We start from the raw sequence: 8,133 nt of genomic DNA on the forward strand, positions 1-8,133 counted from the left end.
ACAAGGCTGGATCCAGCGTGCCAAGAAACTTCCGATGTGCTCGCAAGTGGCCACGATGAAGGAAGGTGCGGGGAACTGCGGGAAGTCACAGACGTCAAGAAATGAAGACGAGGGAAATAACAAAAAAGAGAGAGGGAGAGGAACAGCTCAGTGGGCTAAAGGATGCAGGTCCTAAGAACAGGTAAGAGCAAGGGAACTGATATGCAACTAGTGAAAAAAGTAAGGAAAGAAAAGAGTTAAGGTAACAGTCATTGCGGAACAAATCTATGTATAATTACAGATAAAAATAAACGAGGGCACTCAGGGCAATCAAACAGGAAAGCCACATGTCCACATGGCAGTGGCAGGGCCGCAGCCCACCAAAATCTGCCCTGTGGCACCCCCGACCTCACAAGACATGTTAAGGGCTTTGTATTGACCGGTAGGGCTACGAACCATCCGGGCGGGAATAAACGCGACTGAAAGGTGGAAGAAAAGCAAACGGCAATGCGTATAAGCAGCGCACTAGAACTAGCAGAGGATAGCAAAAGGGAAGCCTTGCAGGGGAAACAAAGTTCGGATACCCAGGCAGCATCTTTGCTATATCCGCGGTGAGTGAACAGGCGCGTAAGTAATTAACTTGACCGCATGAATAGGAAGACCAAGAGAGAAGTGCAAAGCGATAGAAATACGAAGGAAAGCGGCCGTGTCCCGTTAGTAGAGGAACAAGAGAACGGGACGGATTAAAAGAGAGCTGTAGACAAAGAATGGAGGGGACAAAAATAGACAAAAGGGTGTCCGGGTGATCTGCGGTCCAGGTGGATGCCCAAAGCCTTAAAAAAGTTGTGCGCATACGGGTGCGCATAGACAAAGGCGACAGCCACGACGGCCATAAGAGGCCAATCGTAGATGCCAGAGAGGCGGCCCTATCTGCTAGCTCGTTGCCCCGGGCACCACTGTGGGCAGGAACATGATATAAAGACAGGAAGGTGAAGAGAAATTGCGGCCAGGGTGCATTTTATGGCGCGGATGCAGAAATCGTGGGTGGAAAGAGAATGGATACCCTGGAGAAGAGAAAGGCAATCAGAGTAAATGTGCAAGGGTAAAGGAGAAGGGGCGTTTCTGGCATAACAACAAACCTCCTGAGACGCAACAACCTCTGCACAGAAGGCACTGGAAGCTCTATTAAGGCGAAATCGAGCCACTTTACGTAGCGCGCCACAAGATGAAAATACAACAAAGGCAGCGCCCGCAGAGCGGGATGTATAGAAATCATCCGTGAAGATATAAAGGCCGGAAAGGGAGAACTGAAAGGGAAAATTAGAAGGGCAAAGACGCATGAACGAGAAAGAAAAGGCCAGGGAGGGATGGACACACCGAGCATCAAAGCGCGGGAGGATATCGGATGGGAGATAAGTGCGACCTCCAAAAGTGATGGAATCCGCACCGTTCAAGAGGCTGTATTCTGCAGAGAGGCGGTCCAGCTCCAAGGGTAGAGAAGGTACCCGGAGGACCACCTGGAGAGCAGCCGTGCGTGTTGCACGGAATGCTCCTGTGAGAGCGAGAAGAGGGACACGCTGCACAGTAATTATCTTATCCCGAAGGCGGGAATGAACGGGGCGAGGCCACCAAGCTCAACCATCGATGGTAATGGCGGGTGGTACCACCTGAAAATAAGGTCCACGGAGAGAATAGGGAGGTGCGAGGCTCTAAGTGCGTACATCTGCCTTGTCGCGCAGGAAGTTAGCATGAGGTAAAAATGTGAGATGGCGATAAAAAAAAATCACCTAAAATTCTTAGCTCTTGTTTGAAGCTCAGCGGCCGGCCCCCAAAGCTCACGGGGGAGTTATGTTTTTCCACGCCACCCATGAGATGAGAAAAAAGCATGCAGAATGTTTTCGCCCACGCGATGGTGACACGGGAGTGGAGGCCCAGCGGGCTATCCTATCGAGGTAGTCTGCACACAACTGTTCGAGTTCATGGCGCGTTCTGGCCGGTATCAAGACTACGGTGTTTTCAGCATACGCCTGTAAGAATACCCCAGGAGGCATTTCTGCAATAATAATATTCCACAACAGGGGGCAAACAGGGTAACCCTGAGGGCAGCCAAGAGTTGAATTGGCCGACACTTCCTCGCCCGTTCGCGTGCGGTAGACAACCGTGCGCTGGGAAAGGAAGGAACGCAACAGGTGATAGAGGTTGGATGGAAGACCGCGGTCACGAAAGTAGCGAAGGACGAGAGGATGCCAAACGCTATCGAATGCACCCTGGAAAGCCAGGGATATGAAAACCACGGGCGTGCGTAATGCACGGAAAGATTCCAGAGCCGTCTGCAACGAGGCGAGGGCTTGAGCAGCCCTGCGTGACTGTGTAAGCCCCATATGGTCGGGGTGGAGATGGCCCCTGGCGTGCAAGAAATAATAAAGACAACTGCGCAGTAAGCGTTCTAATAATTTACCCAGTACTGAATTCATTACTATTGGAAAATATGAAGTAGGGAGAGAAGATGGACGGCCCGGCTTAGGAAGGAAGATAATCCGCCCCTGCGCCACACCTACAGAAAGCGGCCGAGACGGAGGGTACGGTTGAAAAGGAAGAGGAAGAAGGACGGGTCGGCATGCCTGAGGCCGGCAACCAATGGCGCAATCAGCGCATCCAGGCCGGGAGCCATGCACGAACTGAGTGCGTTCACGCGCAACTGAAGCTCGTTATGCGAGAACGGTATGTCAGGAGGCGCGGAATATTTGTGAGGCAACTCGAGAGATGCACGGTTAGGCGTGTGTAGCACTGAATTAATTGAAGTATTATCACAGGCTACCTGTGTCCGGAGCAATGGTGCCGCGGAGACGAGGACGGAGGTCGTCAGGACGCCTCCACCGATGTCCAAGGGTGGTAGAAATACTGGTGCGCGCTGTTTCGCGAATGCTTGCCTAAATGTTGCACCGAAAAGATTTTTCCGGGTCGCATCGCGGCATGCGTGTTGTACAACCATGTCCTTCGCCTCCTTGATTTTTCGCCGGTACCATGCAAGTGCCTCCTGAAACGCGGTGCGGTATACAGGGCGCATCGGCAGCTCTGAGCAACGCTAGAAGCGCCGGCGCGACTCTGAGAACCTAAGCCAGAGTCGCGCCGGCGCGACTCTGGCTTAGAGCTCTGAGAACCCTGAGCCATACGTTTGTGGCGCTAAATCAGCGAAGCAACCTGGTCATGGAACCGCGTGACTACTGTCTCCAGAGGAACGCAAGTCAGCTCCAGCGATCCGAGGAAACCATGTGTCTCTTGCGAGAGAGTCGAGGATACGAGCGCTCTTCGCAACAGTTAGACAGGGTTGCTTTAGAGGAGGAGAGCCAATTGTCACTTTAATATAACAGCCGTCGGACATCGATTCGGCGTCCTAGACGTTCAAAGTGTATCCGTAGCTGAGAAGGGATGGGGAAGCGAGCGTGACATCAATCCATGACTCGGCGTAATGGCTATCATAAGTCGGGGCAGAAGTTAGAATATTCAAAAATTTCAGTTGATGGGCCAGTGCAAAGTGGACTAATTTGGAGCCGCGTAAGTCAAAAGGCGTAGGGCCTGCATAATTCATATTTGGCGTTAAAGTCACCAGCCAAAATTATGGGGCGGCCCATCCCATCGAAAAGCTACGTCAGGCTTTGTAAGCTGTGTCACTGGATCGGCAATGTGCGAAACACCCTCCGAAATCGTCGATAGTGAGAGCCAGCTCAAGGCATCGGCGCCCGGCTTTCTTGTCGGCGGGCATTGATAGCTGTGCGATCGCAGCTGTTTTTTTCTGGGTCTCGGCGAACACCATCCTTGCTAACGGTATGACCTCGGAACTGTAGTTCCTCGTAGGCAAAGTGGCATTTTTTTGCTTTCAACGTTAGCCCTGATGTCGTGATAGCTTCTAGCACTGTTCGAAGCCTTTTCAAGTGGTCTTCAAAGCTCGAGGAGGCGACAACGACATCGTCCAAGTGCACCAGACAAATTTGCCATGTCAAGCCCACCAGCCTGTCTCCATTACAAGTTGAAACGTCGTGGCCGCGGAGCAGAGGCCAAATGTCATCACCTTGAACTCGAAAAGGCCGTCCGGTGTGATGAATAAGGTCTTCTCGCGATCGCTTTCATCGATCGTAATTTGCCAATAGCCGCTCTTCAGGTCCATCGATGAGAATTACCTCACATTGCAGAGCCGATGGAGTGTGTCGTAACCAATGTAACCATTGCAGCACATCGCCCTGACGGTGTATTAAGGTTACCACCAGCGGTGCGGATAAGCGGCCATCCCAAGTACGAGTAGTTGTGACTTTCTTGAGCTGGGCAGCAAAAGCTCCACTGATTAAAGAATAGTGGCTCCGGTGTCCACTAAGGCTGTACTCGTGCGACCGTCGACAGCAACGGTGAGGTCACTTGTTCGTGCCCTCGTATTGCATGTTGACTTCGGTGTTGGATCTCTTCTTCTTAGTTTGCTCAGGTCGCAGCCAGAACTCACAGTTGTCACTTCATGGGGCAGTGGTGTTAGTTTACACGTAGTCACGTGGTCGTGGATGTCCTCGTCTTTCGTAGTGGCGTTGTATTAGTTGAAGCATCATCACTCGTCGTCGGCGGTGGAGGATCTTCATTAGTTAGCCGTTTACCAACCTCACCTCCAAAGTTTGCTGCCTTTAGCTTCCCCTACGGGGGCTAGGGGACCGTCCTTGCACATAACCGCGGCCCGGCTAAGCAAATCGGGCATTGTACGGCGATGGGGAGCGTGAGAGACGTCTTGGCAACGCGTTCTCTCCCCTGCGCAGGAAGTCATCGATTTCCTGTGGTCGCTCGCCAGAACGGGGTCGTATGGCGTCAACGGCGAAACCATGGAGGCCAATCCGCCTGTAGGTGCAGTAACGGAACACGTGCCCAGCTTCACCACAATGGAAGCAGAGCGGTCGGTTGTTAGACGTCCTCCAGGCGTCGCATTTCCTGGGGCCTGGAGGTCGTTGGTAGGCTTGGCGGGCGGGGGCCAAGGGGCGGCTTTCGGAAACAAGATGGTAGCTACGAGGGCTTGGGAGGTCGTGTCGGGGTGCAGGACGGCGCAATGCAGCAGCGTAGTTCATCGCAGCTGCTTCTTTCAGTTGAGCCGTTGTAGCCGTCGCTTGAAGAACGCCCAGTGCCCGCTGGACTTCTTGACGGACGATGTCCGCGAGCGTCGCCACCTGGGCTTGTTGGGCTGATGGTATTAATAGGCGTAGTTCCTCTCGGACGATCTCTCGGATGAGGTCCCGAAGCCCATCTCTGCTCGCAGATGCTCTGGGGTAGTGGCTTGAGTAGTCCATTTCCGCCACGGTTCTTGGCGAATTGCAGACATACCCTGCATAAAGAGACTCTTTAACACTTTGTATTAAAAATTTCTATTTAAAACGGAAATTTGGGCTTGTTGGTGATCTTTAGATTCAGTGCGCATGATAACTAGCACTAAAGACAGGGACAGTGGAGAAGCGGACACCACGTGGTGTCCGCCTCATGCAAGCTAAGCGTTCGTGGTATCCGCTTCTCGTCTGTGCCTGTCTTGAGCGCTAGTTACCATGCGCATCTGTAGTTACCAACAAGGTAACTACAGATTTGTTGAAGGACGGAGGGGATATTGTGCTAGAAAACTCGCCACCCTGTACAAGCGATGCCTGATGACATCGAAAGTACCGGAATCGGAGAAGAACGCTAACATTATCCTAATTCATAAGAAGGGGGACGCTAAGGATTTGAAAAGTTACAGAACAATTCGCTTACTATCCATTACGTACTACGTGTTCATTAAGGTAATCGCTGATAGGATCGGAACAACATTAAACTTTAATCACCAAATGATCAAGCAGGATTTTGGAAAGAGTACTTACTCTACCATTGATCATATGTCCACAATATCAACCAGACAAAAGAAAAAAGAAAATGCTTGCATATCCTGCTTGAAGACAACGATGACTAATAAAATGCTTATGAGCTTATTGTTCAGTGAAACAGCGCTAAAATAATGTTTTTTTTCTGATAGCACACATCTCATACGCTTTTTCTGCCGATCATGAATATGAATGTGGTCATGGGAACAAGAGCCATTCTTTAAAGTAAGCAAATTTTGCGACGACAAATGAGCTATACAATAATTGTTTATCAAAGCAACATTCGCTGACGTCATTACAAGACATTAATTAATAAGGCCATCTTTATCACCTGTCCTTTTTTCAGTTTTATCTGGCCGGACGCATATAGCGGCCAGTCACAGAAATTTCACGATAACAGCTCCCGCCGTCGGCACCAGTCATCGCGGCTCGCCGCACGCACAGACAAACCTGTGGTTGGGTCTCCAGGCAATGCTGAAAACTGATTGCCGGGTAATCAGTGCTACGACGCTTGAACGACGCTCGAAAGTTTTTCACCCAACAACAATTGCCTAGGGTAGAGTAACCTAATAATGCGCGCTGAGGGGGCCAGTTGGTGAATGATTTCAAAAAACAGAGTGCGCAAACCAGACAACACGGAGGTGTTCGTCTTTCTTCCCTGCATGTTGTCTGGTTCGCGCACTGTTCTTTTTTTTAGATAGGGTAGAGTAAATGGATTCGAAATGCGCAACAGATCCTCATGAATAGAACACCAGTGGAGTTGTGAATACTCCATGCAGTAGCTGCTCAAGCAATATGCAGATATGCATGATCGGTTGGACCAACAAATGTTGCGCGATTAGCATTGCTCCTAAAGATGTCATGAAACGGATACGTTCGCTTGCTTACACTGTTCAAACTATTACGGTAGCCCGTAATCCACTGGAGGATAGAAAATAGATCAAAATCTTCCTTGCAATACTTGCTCCACCGCCCTCGCTGCCAGTTGTGCGCCACCAACACTGTGTGCCCCATAATAGTTAGACACTTTACAATTTAACAAGGCTTGTAGTTCTAACCAGACCCGATCAGGTACATATATTTCGGTCATTTATAACCGAGTGCCTTCATTTCTGCTGAAAGCTTTTTTTTTTCTATCCGTTAGGCACTTTCAAAACGCAAAACATTAAATGCGAAAGCTCTCAAAAGCCAAAGCACGCTGCTTGTCTCCTCTTCCGCGCACGTGACCGCGCATACCAGCACGGCGGTTGTTCTCTACTTAGCTGCTAGATAGCGCCACCTGGACGAAATGGCAGCGCCCATGATAAAGCGGTCTATACGTAGCATACATTTACTACAAGAAAGCATTTGACTCGGTCGAAACCTCAGCATTCATGCAGGCACTGCGTGATCAGGGCGTAGGTGAGTCATATGCGAAAGTACCGGAGGATATCTATAGTGGCTGCAGAGCATTTATAGTTCTGCATAATGAAAGGATTGAATTTGAATTAAGAAAGGTATTATGCAAGGAGACACGATCTTCCTTGTGCTATCCACAGCTTGCTTAGAGACATGGAATGGGAGCCGTCGTAATGGTCGATGGAGAAAATCTCATTATTTACGATTCGATGATGACATTTCCTGGTTAAGTGACTCAGGGAACCAGTTGCAACCAAGAATTGATGAGCTAGACAATCGAAGCCGAAAAGGAGGCCTAAAATGAATATACAGAAGGCTAAGTTAATGTTGAACAGCCGTGGCAAGGAGCCGCAGTTTGAAAAAAGGTAGCGAAGCACTGGAAGTAGTGGGCGAATATCTCTACTTAGGACAGGAAGTGACCGCAGATCCGGACCAGGAAAGGGAATTAACTAAGAGAATAGGATTGGGATGGAGCGAATTTAGAAGGCACTCAAATATCATCACTATAGCAGTTTACCGGTATTACTCAAGAGGAAATGTATAACAGTGGCATCCTACCGGTACTCGCCTGTGAAGCTGAAACATAGAGGTTAATAAAAAGGGTTCTACTTATGTTGAGGACAACGCAGAGGGCTATGGAAAGAATATTTTAGATATAACGTTAAGAGATAGGAAGCGTGCAATGTGAGTCAGGGAAATAACTCCAGTTGCTGGCATTCTAGTTGAAATTAAAAAGAAATGGGCATTCGGAGGACATGTAGCGAGGAGAGAGGACAACCGATGGTCTTTAAGAGTAACTAATTGGATTCCAATTGAAGGTAAGTGTAGGCGGAGACGGTATAAAATTAGGTGGGTTGTTGAGGTTAAAAAACGTGCAAGTCTC

Source organism: Amblyomma maculatum, unplaced genomic scaffold (genome assembly GCF_055883805.1).
Source record: "Amblyomma maculatum isolate TAMU_Amacu unplaced genomic scaffold, ASM5588380v1 scaffold_13, whole genome shotgun sequence".
In the NCBI taxonomy this organism is placed as follows: Eukaryota; Metazoa; Arthropoda; class Arachnida; order Ixodida; family Ixodidae; genus Amblyomma; species Amblyomma maculatum.